General features: G+C 46.0%; 1 long non-coding RNA gene across 1 annotated transcript in view; it reads right to left on the bottom strand.

The window, feature by feature from the left end:
- LOC134166383 (uncharacterized) overlaps positions 1-8,352 on the bottom strand; it is a 128,883-nt gene extending 120,531 nt beyond the window's left edge. The window contains exon 1 of the long non-coding RNA XR_009965847.1: positions 7,368-8,352. This is a non-coding gene — a long non-coding RNA (uncharacterized LOC134166383). The remainder of the gene's footprint in view (positions 1-7,367) is intronic.
- Between the last annotated feature and the right edge of the window lie 8,655 nt (positions 8,353-17,007).

Genomic DNA, 17,007 nt, shown 5'->3' with positions numbered 1-17,007 from the left:
CATGCTAGATAAGCACAGTAGCATAGGCAGCTTTTGGCATCTGTTCATCATTAAAGATAACCTCACCTGAACGGCCCACCTGCTTTTAAAAATAGGCTTCCTCTCCTCTCACAGCAATCTGCCTGCGCTGAGTGATGCTTTAAAAATATACTAAGACATAGTGCTAACACTGGAGCATTTCCTTACCCAGGCGGGCAGGGATAAGATCTGCATCTCACAAAAGGCCAACATATGGTGCTGATAGCTCCCTGATTATGTCAACGTTTATTAGTTAAGTAAAAATCACCAGTCTTCTTTAAAGGAAGGAGCCCAGATGCCTGCAATTAATATTTCTCCACCCCACCGAAGAAACTGTAACGTAATTCCAAACGTCTCTACTTGAAAAGGCTCAAAACTCACAAATTATGTCATTAGAAACAGCAACGGGTAACAAGAGGTGCAGTATAATGTATTTTCATTAGCCGAGGCTAATTGGAGCCAAATGAGTAAAACAATGCTGTAAGGGCGAGCAGCAGAAATCCTTGGGTCTTTAGGAGATGAAATAAATGAGGGTAATCAGTGGCGTATGCAGAATACAGCATGTTCAATTAATATAAATAGGATAGCAGTCGACGGCAGCGCTCCGCTGGGGCGCAGATGAGTGCTGGTGGGCAGCAGATGTCTTATTATATTGTACAAACACAAGCAGTATGGCAGCCTCAACCAGCGAAAACACTCGGGTTTGAGGTACACCCAACCAACAGGGCTGGGTGGGTGTGGAAAACCCAACACAAATTGCCCCAGGAGGAAATCCTGCCAAGCAGAGAGGAGGTGTTCGGAGAAGGCAGCATGGACCTGGGGAGGAGATGGGAGAAGGGGAGGAGGCAGCTGCCTGTCACGTTAGAGGAGAGACAGTCGCAGCAGCTCTACCCTTGGCAGCTCCAACACTTGCCACCTGCACACACAGATATTTTGTGGGGGTGGATTATCTGATCCATCCTCCTCCGTCTTTTCATCACGTCAGGTTTAATTGTTACAATAACGATAGTCAATTGATTTTGCAATTTCAGCTTTCAGGCCCTTCTGAAGAGAGAACAACCAACCTTGTCTCTCACTTCAATCTTCTTCTCAATAAGATCAAGGCTGCTGTCCCTCAATTTTCTCTTCTTTTAGAGGAGAGAATACTGATGAGATCTCTCTTCAGCATTTGCTTCTTATCTAACGTGTGGCAGAGCACGATTTTTCTGTGGTTGTTGTTCCCATTAGGCAAACACCCTTTTTGAATATTATGCTTTGGAACTTACATCCTTTCAGATATAATTTTATAGCTCAAAAGTCACAAAATTCCCATGCTTTTCCAAGTTACTGGCATTTTTATGCAGTTCCTGATACATCTTTTTTGCAATTCCCAAGCAGAAATTGCCAATAATGCTCTTCTCATTCCCCAGATAAAAAGCTCAGTGGCTCACATCCCTCTGCAGCCAACACTGAAGTCTACTGTACAAAAAAGCACCGAATTCAAGCAAGATATACCAAAGCTTAGTGAGCTATCACTCATATCCACAGACATCCTGCCTACTTTTCATAGTGCTAGCTACCATAGTGCAAAACAACAATGACATTACGCAACCATTAATATAACAACAGCTTCATGATCAAAACCACACTGGTTAATCTTGACTACTCTCATTTAGCATCACTAGACGATGCTGTGGTGACTTAGCCAGAGCATGCCACACGTTTTAAGTCAAAGATTGATTTTATCTTTTACCAACTCCGTAATTTTTGTTTTAGCATTTGATACACAAAAATTTGGAGGGTTTTTTGGTCTTAATTCCAGATTTCCCTTCCCTCCTGAAGAAAATAGCTTTCCCACTCAAGAAACACAGGGAAAAATCAGATGTTAAATACAAGGAAGGTCCAAAAGTCATATCACTATGAAACTGAAGGCGAGTTAGCATTTTCCTTTTGTGCTCTATTTCATGGCCTAGGTCTAAAGGTGAAGGCAGGCAGCAAATTACACAGGAGGTATCACTGCAATACAGCCACAAGCTCAATAGTCAAACATACAAGATAGATACAACATACTCCATACAAGACGGAGTATCAGGAACGGTTTAGGAGAGTCACATACAAGGGTTAGAAGTAATTATGCGTAGTAACTAATGCAAAATTATTGATGAGCAGCTGAACATTCATATCCATGAGCTGTTCAAATACATTCCAAGTTCCTGAGGTTTGCCTAGACATTTGTCTCTTAGCATTATTTATTGGTCCCAGAAATCTATGCATATCAAATCCAAAATATATTTACTACTACAAAATCAAACCTCTCTAATCATAGAATAGAATCATGGAATAGTTAGGGTTGGAAAGAACCTTAAGATCATCTAGTTCCAGCCACCTGCCAGGGACACCTCACACTAAACCATGGCACCCAAGGCTCTGTCCAACCTGGCCTTGAACACCACCAGAGATGGAGCATTCACAACCTCCCTGGGCAACCCATTCCAGCGCCTCACCACCCTTACAGTAAAGAACTTCCTCCTTATATCCAATCTAAACTTCCCCTGTTTAAGTTTTAACCCATTACCCCTTGTTCTGTCACTACAGTCCCTATAATGAAGAGTCCCTCCCCAGCATCCCTACAGGCCCCCTTCAGATACTGGAAGGCTGCTATGAGGTCTCCACGCAGCCTTCTCTTCTCCAGGCTGAACAGTCCCAGCTTTCTCAGCCTGTCTTCATACAGGAGGTGCTCCAGTCCCCTGATCCTCCAACAAGTGTTTGGAAGAGGCCTGAGACTGCATCATCTGAACAATGCTTTAAGAAACAAGAAGCCAGCTCACAGACCCATTACTGCTGAATCTAGAATAAGTACATTGAATGCACAGCAAAACATTAAGCTGAAGGAATGAACCCGAGTAATCCACTAAATGCATCATAAGCAGCAATTGCTGGTGCTGTTCCGTTTATGCTGCACCAGCCCAACTGTGTTGAGAGACACTGGCATTTTTGCTGTCCCGTGTGGAGGAAACAGAATGAGTTAAAAGGCAGACTATGCAAATCACCTGGAATGAGTGAAAGCACACGCCTGAACTGACCAAGGTTGACTGGCAGCGCAGACAGACAGAAGATCAGCTCCTTGGATCACTTACAGACAATAAAAAAGAAGTCGATATTGGGTTTAAAGTATTTTTTTCATAGGAAAAGAACATGCATGCCACAGATATTCCCCTGTGAAATACTGGAGAAAAAGGAACAGGTCACTGATGCATTTTGTACTTTGTTTTCATCCTGAAATTGTTAGATTTCCACTAAACCCCAAATTACTCTGCTCCCTTCTTCCCTCAGTGGCTTGTAACAAGGAGAAACTTGAAGGAAGAACCCATACACCCAAGAGGAAATTCAGTACATTTTAAAGCTAGGGAAGAATCCGTGGGGATAGGAGGAAAAACCTCAATGCTTGTTTGAGATGAAATCCTGGTACCAGTTAAGATAGCTATGAAACTCACAAGAAGTCTAGGCTTTCTTGTACTCCTCCCCAGATTTTTAAGTACCCAAACATAAAAATGTTTAAAAGGGAAAAACCTGAAGAATTTCTGTAAAACAAAACCAAAACCCCTCCAAAAAGACAAAACCTCAAACCAGACTCGTTGAGATAATATTTCCCCTGAAATCTCATGAAAAAGTAAAGCAAGGGTTAAAGATGCACCTGTGAATATTTTCAGGTGGACAAACTGATGGCATTTGTTTCCTTGTTAGGAATTAATCAGGGTATTTCTCCCCATAAATACATATTTTGAGATGGAGATGAGAGCAATTTTCTAAAGACCACAAAAAGAAAGTCACAAGGCGCTATCCCCAAGCACAGTATCCAAAGTCAAGTGTTACAGGTTTTCCTATTATCTCAGTATTTAGCTTTTATATGAAATAGTGAGAGAAGGGACAGGAGGAGGGGCAGAGGGAATAAACTTCACACTCTTCAGCACATAGCTGACCTCAACCTTTCATGTTAATCACAAAGCAACTCAGTTAAGTCCTCACTAGAAGAGGCTTGAAGGAGCTACTTAAGGTCGGAAGTCAGCCAGACTTCAGCTCCAGGACCTGATACAAGGAGCCTCAGCACATCCTACCCTAGCCCTTTGGCACAAGCCTCCCCAAGCAAAGAGCCCAGCCAGGAACAAAGAAGCTGCACCAAGCAAAGAGAATGAGGCTTTATGTATTGGAATAGAGTGAACCATCCTTTAACCAACCTTAAATCAGTGTGTTTACTGTAACAGTGAATGCCATCTGAACTCTTACTTCTTGGGTTTTAAGTTGCTCCTGTAAGATTTTCTCTCTTTCCCAAAATGAACTTAACAGAGACACTTCAGGTTTTACAGATAAATAAAACAAAGAAAAATCTGGTTCTCCACATCATATGTACAAGTGTACATAATTAACTTGGTTTAGTTTTTATTATATAGGTCATATTATGTAGGCCAAGTAACTTGTGAGCCAGATCACCGTGACACCTGGGGTACTACTAGGCAGTCTACCTGCAGCAATTTGTCAATGTTTTTCCAGCAGTAGGCTCATCCCACAGGTTTACCTGATAGATTGCTTACGTTAAACTCCTGTACTCCATCTCACATTGACGTACATGTTTGGGCACCAGTGTAGAAAGGTTCCCTGTTTCCCACCAGCCCTGTGTCCTTCCTCCTTGCCCTATATTGTCTTTTCTACAGAGGTAAAAAAAAACAACCCTGTTTCTTTCAAATACAATAATAGTGATTTTCAATTAGTGTGCCCTCTTCTGTCTCAGGCTTGGGTATCAGCCATAGAAACTCAATGACTTTAGGCAGCCTTCCCATCAATCAGCTAGGACAGGGACCTAGAAAAAAAAAGCTCAAAATCCCACTATTAAACCTGCAGAGCTTTGTATCATTGCATAATAGAATAATAGTAGAGGTATGTGGTGTTTGCATTTTACCACATGGCCGCTTCAATGGGATAAGAACATAAGAAAGCATTTCCATTGCACCAGTTAGAGAAACCCCTTGGACAGCCAAAGAAGATGAAGATATTTAGTTCAGCTGGTGTTTATTCTACAGACTGACAGTTAAGGTTCACCTCTGCAGTGCCCAACTAGGAAAACAATCAAGATGCCAATGAATGTTTCCCTGCAGATGCTCTTTATTTGCAGAGGAACTGCAGCAGGGCAAGGCTTTCTGGGGCTTTCGGTCTGACTCCTCACAGTGCTGTCCCCCAGCGAGAAGGATTAGAAGGCTCAAGTGTCTTTGCTCTGGTCATCATTCAGGAGCCCTGCATCCGATATTTCCAAAGAGGAATATTTCATTCTCCATCTCCTCTCCCTGGAAACTATTTCAATCAGTCAACTTCCACACCCCCACCCCCCCCAAGGAAAAACAGCTCCACCAGTTCCCATTAGCACTGCAAGTCTGAAAAGTACCAAACCCACAGTTTATTGATTTGCTTTGACATATTTAGGGCTCTCCCTCAGAAAAGAAAGGTTTCTTCAGGGGCAGGGGCAGAACCTCAGTCACCATGATATCCAAAGCACATAGCCTCCCTTTCACAGCTCCTTGGAAACACACAAGGAAGCAGTACTGCTAGCATCACAGGCATTTACAAGCATGACGAAAGTCTCAATAGAAAGTTAGAGACATAGCAAGGGGTTTTTCCCCCCCCTCACCTTGTTACCATTGAAATGTTGCTAAAGCTGCATGTCATTACCACCTTCCTCTACACTTACTCAGCTGCTCTATTACATCTTCAAACTCCAGTGTCCCACTTAGACCCTTACAACAGAACCTGCATAAATGTCCTTGTTTAAACCTGTGTTTGCTACAAACAGAAGAGAGTTTTCCCATTACTGCTTCTACGCCACCCTTGTCTTCGTTTCTACCTTAATCTAGTAAATTCACCAGGCTGCTAACATGATGTTATCAGTAAAAACACTCAGAACCCAACTGAGATGAAAGGCTCCAAAACTCTCATGAGCAACTTCTACTCTGATGGGCATCGTACAACTTTCAGGCACAAGGAGTTATATCTCATCTATTGCAAAGATACGTGTGCTTTGGCTGCTGCTCGCACAGCTTGTGCTTTAAACAGGGGAGCAGTGGATGAAGGTGAGCATGGTTTCTAGCTATCCTGTTAGCATGGAAGTAGCAGCTCTGATTTCTCCCACCTTCCTCTTACAGCAAATTATTTACTGGTCTTTTTATATTTAGAAGGGAGGCTGTTTTGATGTTGAGCAATACCATTCATAATTAAAGTTGCAAAGAGGGCAGAGAAACTAGGGGATGGGAGCAGGGGACAGAGAAAGAGAGCCAAGACTTTATGAAGGGAGTTGTCACAGACCATGCATAAGAGGCACTAAGGTTTTTCAGACAGGTCAGCATCTCTGTGAAAGCATCAGCAAACAGAGTCTATGTTCATTGCCAAACAAAGCACATAACCAAAAATGCTTCATGCTCAGCAATACCATAACAACAGCAGACAACTCAGCAGCTGCTAGCCAACAAACCCAGAACTTCATTGCATTCAGAAGCACCACACCAGCCTTTACTGTGGTTACTCTAAGGCACGTATCTCTCCCAGCATGTCCTCACACCTCCCAAGTTCAGAGCACTTTAAAACACCATAGTTTGCCCTTAGAATAAACCAGAATTAAGACTTCAAGACCAAGCTCCATTTCTGATTTATGAATAATCTCATAACATCTTAGCTCAGTGCCTGCAGCCACTGTTCAGCTCCCTTTTTTCTACAAGCAGAAGGAGAACAAAAGCTACTGCAGCTGCTGATCGTCAGGCCCCTTCCAAAAGAAGCTTCCACCATGACAATGAAGACCAGGTCAGCAAGGAACAATTTCATTCCTCCATTGGGTACAGTTACCAACTCATTGAGCTATGTGTGTTTTACTCCAACAACTCACCACAAACAAACTCTAATTAGCCTTTCTACCTCTAAAAATGACCAAACAGGCTTCCTCTAGCAAAAACCTCTTTCCCTGGCCATTACTGTTCTCATATCAATTCTGGTAACCAGACACACCAGGCACCTGAAAGACCAATGAGCAGGAAGCAATTCAAGGTGCCAGCTCACGCAGAACTATGTTGGTGGCTATTGGGCTGCACAGAAGTGCTCTTACCACCCACTGCTTCCCCCCCAATTCATATTCAGCTCACACAAAGCCTGTGGGATGAGATTTTATACCACCTGAAGCGAGACACGTGCCATGGAACAGCACTGCTCAAAGCTTCAGGGAACAGCTACTCTTCACTCTGCTGGCTTTATCCCTGCCTTCAGATATGGGTATAAAACACTACAGAAATAACCCTTCCACCCCTCCTCATGAGGGCATCCCACACACTTCCACCAACCTTATCCATGCTGGGGTGCAACCAGGAGGGTCCTTCTGCTGGAGGAAGAGCTCATCCCACTCAACCAGGGCATCCTCTACAGCATTTGAAGTAAGCCTTGAGAAAATCCCCTTCTACTCTGGAAAGAGAGAAGGAGCTTGACCTTAATTGCTGCTTAATTTTTGTATTACACTCCCATCATTCACTGCTATTGACAAGTCAGCTGTGATTAATCATACATGATTGCATCAACCAAGACACACCACAAAATAATAATTAGCAGATTAGCATATACATGTAACATTGCTCTCAGAAACACTTTACAAACATTAACTAATCAGGGTTTCTTAAACTCCCTTCACCTGTCTCTCACCTAGCCCCCTCCTTTCCATTCCTCCTCGCCTTTGCTCAGCTCTTGCTTGCTTGCAGGGATGCTCCTTTCTCCCCCACCTGCAAGAAATATTTGAATCTGCCCTTTCAAACCACATCGTTCTCCCCTCCTCGCTCCCTCATCTTCTCTTTTCTTCTTTTCACCCTCGGGCACCCTTGTTCCAATTAAAAAGCCCAGCTGGAGCAGCTGGGAGAGGCCTAAATAGCCTAATGAACAGTGAGATGTAGCAAAAGAGGTATTTGCGGCTTTACGATGAGGTGAGCAACACAGAGGAAAAGAAATATGAACGACAGAAATTAAGATAAGGCATATTTGCCTAAGAGTGAGGACAGCAGAGAGCTATGGAAAAGAAAGAATTAGGATAGAAAGAAGAACTGTGCCCATTAAGGTTTGTCTTTTCTAATCAAGAAGGCTTCAGGTGTGCCAAGTTCTCTTGCTGCAAGCTGCCCACGGAGACGCAGCACCATGTGAGCCTGCAGCAAAGACCAGAAGCTGATGCTGACAGACATGTCAAATGCATGCAAATTCAATAACTCAGGGTGCATTCTCTATCACCTTCCAGATATCCACAGAATTGTAGTGAGAGGGGGATAGAATTCACTTTGTGTTCAAGAAAAAAGGAGATTGTAAAATAAATGCCAAAGATCCAAAATAAGAGCTTTTTTGTTCAGTATGCCATTTTTTAAAACAATAACAATAGAAATAGAGAAGAATCGTTTCATTTGAATGCATTACATGCACAAAACCAAAATGCTATAATTTATTTGAGCATCAATGTTGCAGTAACCATTTGAAAGGTTCTAAGAATCAAGAAAGTGAAGGGGTCACCACGCTTTTAAAGCAAGAGGATGAGGAGCCTCTGTTGCATCAGCTCAACCCCCCCAGTGTCTCTGAGGGGATGCAGCAGTGGACCTCTCTTAGTTTCCCCCTTCGTGCTGCACTGTTTCCACACTTCCACGTGCCCTGTGGTCATACATAGGGTCCAGCACAGACTGTGTTTCTTTGCTTGTAATATAACTTGGCTTTTCCAAGGAGATTTGAGGGTTCCTGTGTGGTCCTGCAGGATGAGCAAACACCTAAGGTGAGAATTTGCTTGTGCTATGAGCTTTTGATGCTGGGTGCCTGATTGGCAGCTTTGAGGTAAAGGAGCCTTCCCAAAGCTGAGATTGAGTGGGGCCATTTTGCTTTTAACTCTCTTTCACCAGATTCAGTGCGATTTGATTTCCAGGAATAACCTAGGAATTTGACCTAGGAAACCTCCCATTTTCCCAGGGACCCATGATACTGGCTGATTACATCCCTCTCCTCTGCTCCCACCTTGTGTCAAAAGGCAGCTGTAGCTGTTCCTATGAGGCTTTGCATGCATTACAGCATTTTGGAAAGCATCTTGGAACTCATGGAGAAGATGTTATGCAGACACACGCAAGAACAAGGAGGTATTGGGGAATAGGGAAAAAAGAAACTGTAAATTCATTGCTGTCTGCTCTAGCCGGGCAGCAGGGCAATGTACTCTGAACCTCCAGCATCTGCAGCTCTCCTCAAATCCCACTCACTTATGGAAGTGTTCCACACTGAGAGTCACCAGCCCACGATGCTGTTCTTGTCCCCTGCCTTCCCGGGTGACTCCTGCAGTAGCTGCCTGGCTCTGCTGGCATCACACATATCCCATCCAGCCGCATGCAGGTCCATAGGTGGGAGCTGGCACCAACGCAGCTCATCTGGCTCTTGTGGCTGGACAAAGCCTCCAAAGGCACGCACAGGGCAGGCAGGGACTGTACAATAGAGCAGCAGCTGCCTTGTTTGCTTGCACAGTGTAGTCCTGATGGAAAACTGCATGGGATGGTCCTGCTAGGAATGACTTGTGTTCTGCTGGTGGTGGGAAACAAGGGAAGCATTGGGGTAAAACCGGCTCAGTGAATGACATGAAGCAGACTTAATGCAGGTGTGCTTCCTCGGCTGGGGCTTTATGGAGGAGGCAAGGGACTGGAATGGTGACTCTGAGGCAGGGAAATTTGGGATTAGTGGTTCTGCCTTCCGCAGAAAACTGATTATTTGGAATTAATGTTAATAAATCTAGCTTTCTTTCCTTAGACTTACTCCCCCTTCTCCCACCCCTTACACAAAGACTCCCTGCACGCTGCTTACAGTAACCAGCACAAAACAAACCTCTTTCCTCTTCTTTGTGTCACGTATATCCAACGATACAGACCCTTTGTCCCTCTTGCCATGGCTGACATGCCAGCCAGAGCTAACGATCTTCATTTGGCAGGGATTTCCATGTGAAAGGAATGGTTTGAAGAAAGCCTGTGGGCTGGAGCCAAGGTAAAAGCTCCTCACTCCCTCCAGCGAATGCTGCTTTTCCAGCGTGAAAGCTGGAGCCACTGCCCTCCGAACGGCTGTTCCCATGGATGTGCCCCAGGTTGGAGCCTGTCATCTTCACAGCAGGAGCAGGATGAGGGCTTTACAGTGGGATGAGGATCGCCAACAGCACTAACATTGTTTCTCCATGAAGGAAAACAAACTTTGGTCCGAGGTTTCGGCCAACAACGGCTTTCTAATGCAAACATTGCTCGGTCACTTTGCCGTACAGTGTGTAAAGAGCTGTCAAATACCAGGTACCAAAGGGTGCCTCGGCTTAGCAGGGAGGTGTATAATCACAGGCAGCGGCTGGAAGCTAAATCCAGGTGATCTGAAGTGAGAAGCAAGGTACATTTTTAACAGTTACCCATTGAAATGAACTGCCAAGGGGTGAAACTGGATGGGGTTTTGGGGCTTAAATTTCTCAGCTCGAGAGGAGTTGCCCTTCCCTGCATCAGAAGTTACGGCAGGGATGAAAAGCAGGCCTGAGCGAGACTTGTTGAGTTGCAAATAGCTTTGCATGGGGTGAGCACTGCAGAAGAATGAAGCTTTGTAGTGCCAGGGTTTCAGCAGGGGTATTGGAAATGACCGGTGTGGGTACTGCTACCCTTTCAACTGGAGCCATCAGTCAGATCCGGAGCCTTGCCAACAGCATCCCTCAGGAGGGGAAGCAGGCAGTGGAATTGGGAAAGTCTTCACACAGCTTGTCCCTGAGCACAGGAGGAGTCACACAGGCGCAGTCAGTGACTTCACTGTGGAGCCAAAGCCCTTCCCAGTCATCTCAGCAGCAAAAAATCCCCTCTCAGTTTTCATCAGGAGTATGCCATAAGCAACACCATCAGCTTTCCTGCCTCCTCTTCAGTGCATCTTCCCTTAAAACACATGCAGAGCTGTAGCCCACAAAACCCTCATCCCTAAGTTTGCCTCCAGATTTTAGGGCAAAACTGTCTGTTTTGTTGTGTTGGTTTTTTTTTTTCTCAGTAATTCTTACTGTTTCACCCATCCATTCCTTAAAGGATCACAGCAGCATCCTACTTCCACGTAGAGTGAGGAAGGGGAAACTACACTTCTTCGCTCCTGCAGGCTTCACCCACTGGAGCCGAGCCATGCACACAGCACTGATTGAGAAGCTCAGGCGATGGCAGCAGCAGCAGTAGGTGGATGGCTGCTAAAATAGCCCAGCACATTGTGTGAACCATGTGGGCAGGAGCATCACCAGGCGCCACGCTGCCAAGCCACTCTCTACTGATATCCCTGGAGATGAGCTGTGCGCGGATCAGCATCAACACATGGAAGGCGCCTGTCGAGCGGGTGAGATCCTGTGATGGGATCCGTGCTGGACAGGAGGATGTCAGAGCATCACTTACTGTGTGCTGCTGTTCTCACCCCACAGCACATGGTGCCTGTCCCCTCTTGCTGGGAGCTCTCCTGATGCTGGCGGAAGGCACGGGGGCTGTGGTGGGCTTGGCCGGTGGCACTGCAGTGGGGCAGGAGGAGGCACTGCCGCACATACCTTCTGATGCTTTCTGCTGTAACTGGGACAAGCAATGCAGCCGGAAGCGGCTTTAAGGGAAACTGCCCTTACACACGGATTTAAAGCGCACATTACCCCTTCTTGCCCTTCTTATTTAGGGCATAGAAGTTGGCTTAAGCAATAAGCATAGGTGGCAAACGCTGTAATTGCGCTGCAGATGCGATTTATTGTTCTGCGCTCTAATTGCAATAAATATTCTCTTTGTCTGCAGGACCCGCGAGGGGAGAGGACCCCTGCAGCTCCCCGCATCCCTTCGCGCTCACCTTCGGCCTCTGCCCCGTTCAACCCTGCGGGGATGCGGGAGCAGGGGGTGCCGGACCCATCTCCCACGGCGGAAGGAAGGGAAGCGCCGGGGCTCCCGCTGCCGGCCGCCACAGCGGGGCAACAGCGCCGCGCCGTGGCCGCTGGCGGCACTGCGCCGGCACGGGGAGGCGGTGCTGGGGGGGCCACCCGAGCTCTGGTTTTACAGTAAACTTCAGCACATCATGAATAGTCATCAGCAAACGGGGGCCAGCGGTCCTTTTTCCGACTCGGCAGCTGCTGAACATGGGCCTCTGAACCACCCGTTAGTGCAAGGGACATTTCTTTTCCTAACGTTAACGTTTCTATTGTTGTGTTGTCATCCCGCTTGTTTTATCGCGAATTACAGCTGAAAGGCTCTTTCCTGGAGAAAGATTCCTTTCTATAGGGGAAACTTGGTTATTGCAAGCTTTCTGTGGGCAATTACTTGGGCCATCCTCAAAGCAAACGTCTGCTTGTGTGGCTGACATTGTTCTGTGCTGGTGGTCATGAACTATGGATGTTAGCTCACTGGCCCTGAAAGAGTTTATAGATTACCTTCAGTATGTATAATCACTTGAACTAAGGCTTCCATGCCATCTCCTGCCAGTTGTGCGAAGGGTGGGAGGGGGTTCTTTTGGACAAGCTAGCACAGATGAAATACCCCACACAGAAGCACTGCTAGTGCATCTCACACTCCGTGGTTTCTGCCTTCAGGACGTTTGCCAGGCAGAAGGCAACCAGGTGCAGGCACACACGGCCCACTCAGGTATAACCATCGCACGTACAAAGGCACATTTCCCTTCTGTGACCCCTAGAATCCCTGGGCCTGTTCATGGCATCCAGCCAGCCTGGTACCCCCCCCCCGTTCCACCCTCCTCCTCCCCTAGTTCGCAGATAACCAGATACTCCTCACCCTTTTAATCCCTATGCACCCTGTTCCTTCCACTCCATCAGCCGAGGGCTCCTTATCTCCGCGATGATCTCCTGAGCTGCCTTTTGTCTCCAACAGCTCATCGCCCTGCCCCTCACCTGCTGGATCAGCTGATGCCGCATTGGGAAGAAGAGGGAAAACTCTGGGAATAATTAAGAGCTCGGAAAGCTTTCAAGTTCAAACATAAATAAAGGAGCAGGAGGCAGGGAGAACCGCATGCTTCTTCTGATTAATTCCTTTCCTTCCCACCCCAAAGGCCGTGCGGTAAATAGAACGAAGTACAGTCCTGACAGACACAAACCTTGACTGTCTGTTTATAGATGGCGTGAGTGCCAATACTCCGGAGGGACCGTGCAAAACGAATCTGTCAGTGAACCAGAGCACATGTTACAGAGTGTGAAGGTACATGCTTCACATTAAAAACAAATCCTTCAGAACGTGCAGAATACCCTGAGTCTACATCTGCCGCGCTAGTTATTCCTATTGCGTTCTTAAAATTCATCCTGAATTCTATTTTCCACATCTTGGAAGCGTTAGATCTGCAAAAAACCACAGTATTATAACTGCAGCTGTTGTGAAGCTAAGCTCTGAATAACTATGCAGCTGAATGCTGATCCCTACCCATGAATGTATTTCCAGCCATCTTTTGGAAGCTGCCCATTTTAAGTAACCAGCTAGCTGAGAAACCCACATTGAGAGCCCTCACTGCTGCCTACCACTACCGTGATCACTGATACCTGCCACACTGCGGGGTGATCAGAAGATGCCATTTTATCCCACCTGACTCTTCCCAGCTCCCTTGTCATCTTTTCCTACTCTCCCCCTTCCATTCCACCAAGCCCCTGTGTTACTGCTGCTGCTTCTACACCACCAGCATGCTCAAAGAGCAACATTCAATGCCAGTGATGCCACAGCCATTAGAATGAATTTCCAAGAGCAGAAAGAACCCTAACATTGCCAGGCAAATGGATGGGGTTTTGGTACCCTTTGTCACCATTACTACCTCCAGACAAAGGAAGCAGACTTGAGGAGCCTTTATGCTGTACAGTGATTTACAGTGTAAACTCTGAGTAAGGTCTCTGATCACACCAGAATGCAGTCATCTGCATTACAACACAAAAGAAACGTGTCCAATTATGAGATATGGTTTAGTATCAGCTAATAGCCCTGCTGATTGGCTGGTTGGGGTTTTTCCCATCATGAGCTACAGCTACATTACATACAGTCACTTGCACTGGTTTGCCATTTGAAAGCCATGCGCTGTCCATCCTAATCAGACAGTGTGCAAGCTTGTGTCTGCAATCCAGCAACAAATTAAAACACTTGAATTGGTTTTTACCTGCACAAAAATGAGGGCAGGTTGGAGCACAGCAAAAGCCAAACCCTTTCCCTGTTAAGAGCTACAGAACAACCCAGTTCTGCTCCATCTAATGCTACTTCTACATGGAGGTGGAAGAGAAGACAACTGAGCATTTCTTCTGTGCTCCTCCTCATCAACGCAGCTGGAAGCTATCGCCTTCCTCTGGGTGGACTTTGCCAGTTGAAACAGAACAAAACAGTTTAGCTTAGCACTCCTGTTTTAGCTCAGCACTCCTCACTCACAGCTCTTCCTACAGGACTTGGCCTGAACCAAGCCGTTTGCTTGGAAAACAGTTCAGCCCTTTCCCACTCTCAGGCTGGAGCTAACAAAACCAGCCAAAAGCATCAGCATAGCTTCGCTAGGGAGGGCTGGAAAACATTCTTTCCCCTGATTTCTCAAAATCAAGGTCCCTTGTGCTTGCTAAAGTTCTTGATAGCATTGCTTTATCTCCTCAGGCGTGTACTGCAAGCGGGCAGACAGGCCACCCTGGCCCCTCTGGTTCCCCAGAGCTCAGAGCAGATGGGACCATCCCCTCGCCCTCAGACCCATGGCAGGTCATCATCCCCTCACATTTTTGCTGCCACTTAGTCTCCTGCAAGACACTTAGAGGGATCGACACCTGGACCAGGCAGGCTGGTCTCAGGCAAAGCCTTGCTTTCCTTTGTACTCTAGCATCACCAGGAGAGCACATATTGCTCTGAAGTTCATAGAAGCATAGAATCATAGAATAGTTAGGGTTGGAAAGGACCCTAAGACCATCTAGTTCCAACCCCCTGCCATGGGCAGGGACATGCATTCTGCTGCTACAGCAGCCAGGGAAGAAGGACTCCCCGCAACAGCTATTGGCAGCGTTAGCATTCCATTTGCATGTCAAAGCCTGTTGATGCTTTTGGGACAGGCATTAGCAGTTCTCTCCTACACACACACACACAGCAGGGACTCAAAAGGAAAGCCACTCACTTGATGCTGAAAAGTTGCTTTCCTGACCACATCTCCCTGCATTAAGGCATTACCTGCACACACAGCAATAGCGTTAGATAAATACTACAGTTACAGGCATGTAAACTTCTGTGTGCTGCCCAGGTCAGAGCGTCGGGTTCACTCCAGCATTCAAACCTGTGTCTTTCAGACCAACAAACATGCTCCACAAAGCAGCCTCACCCTAGTGAGGAAGATCTCACATTATGAATGCTGTGATAGTGCGTCCTGCCCCGGGCGCATACACAAGGCATACCTAACACGTGCTGCTGAAGGACAGGAACAGAGGGGTTTGCTGGCCATCAAGCAAATAGGGAGGTAGCAGCGCTGTCAGAGATGCATCAGCAACCCAGAGAAACAGGTCAGGCAAGGAGCTGTGTGAATAGGGGATGCTTCAGGGATAGCATGAAATTAGAAACAGGAAATCACTCGATCAATACAAAATGTTAGTTTGGTTCAGAGGAAAAAGGGTCACTTCTGTCTGTATATTAAATATGAGAACAAGTGCATTTGGACACAACATTTGACTTACACAACACAGCAATCAACAGTGCTACAGTGAGAGCTTGCAATATTCAGTCTAGCACTGCTCCTTGAGGACTGGCTGGTGTGAGCTCAGCAGCCGAGATATTCCACAGAGCACCAAAGCTCTGTGGAACAGGAGAGTGGGCAATGCGGGAGTCAATAAGAAGACCAGAGAGCAGGCCACATATGCACCCAAAGGAAAGAAAGAGCGCAAGAAAATGAGAATTTGAAATTTAAACCTACCAAAGTCAGAAGCACAAACTTAATCCAATAACTTCCACCTGCAGAGATCAAACTACACCAGGAAAAAGTAGTTAGAAATGCATCTAGCAGCCCTTCACTTTTGGCCTTGGATCTAAAGCTGTACTTTTCTAGCCCAATTTTACTTATGTTCAAAACCTGCCATACTAGAAAAAGCATACCTTTACAGACAGCAGAACATACAGTACTCACTTTTGTACCTGGCAAACCTACCTAACCTAGTTAGGACCTGCCAGATTAAAAATAGACATTAAAGGTTTGAAGTGTGGCAGGTGACTTTAGCAACCACTACCTCCCACATAAAAGAATACTCTCCCAAATGGATCCAGGACAGACACACAAGCCATTTTCTTACTGGAGTGAACTACAGTCCATAGTGCACCAGAGGACTCTCCATGTTAATGATGCTGTAGTAAGCAGCACACAGTGGCTCAGAGAAGCAGAAACTTGCTTGAAACCATTGGACTACCATTTCCTTTTGCACACTGAAAGCATGAGGGATTTGTGAGCACGGAGTGTATTACTCACTTGTAGGGATACTGGGAGCAGAAGGAATCTGTAAGTGCAGCAAAGAGCTCAGAATTTCCTTCTCTTGTAGCTCTATCTCTCTTATATTGAGGGAAATAACCCCAAAGCCATACTATGGGAAACAACCTGGAAATGGATCCAGTATGCAAGTTAAAGGGGTGAGAACCACAATACAATTGAAGTAAAACCAATTTCCTTTTAAGCCTATTCCCTAATTTTTAATGTTTTACTGTAAACTAGCAGGAAAGTACAAGGCCTCTGATCCTCTATGGCCTTCCACGGGGTGTGTGAGGCCAAGGGACGCACACAGTGGGATACTACATGTGCTTTCCGCTACAAAGCCCAGGTTTAGGGCTCTCTGAGAACAAGTGAATTAGGCATACGTAGCTGTCTAAAACAGTGCATAGGTAACTGCACCACCACCATGTAATTACAACAGGGCATAGTCACTAATTAAACTTACAAATGTATTAAATGCTTCTGCCTTCCAGGACATGAGAAATCACAGCTTAC

Source organism: Pezoporus occidentalis, unplaced genomic scaffold (genome assembly GCF_034315485.1).
Source record: "Pezoporus occidentalis ecotype Australia unplaced genomic scaffold, CSIRO_AGI_Poc_V1 ctg26, whole genome shotgun sequence".
Lineage (NCBI taxonomy): Eukaryota > Metazoa > Chordata > Aves > Psittaciformes > Psittacidae > Pezoporus > Pezoporus occidentalis.
This window is presented reverse-complemented; position numbering and strand designations above follow the sequence as displayed.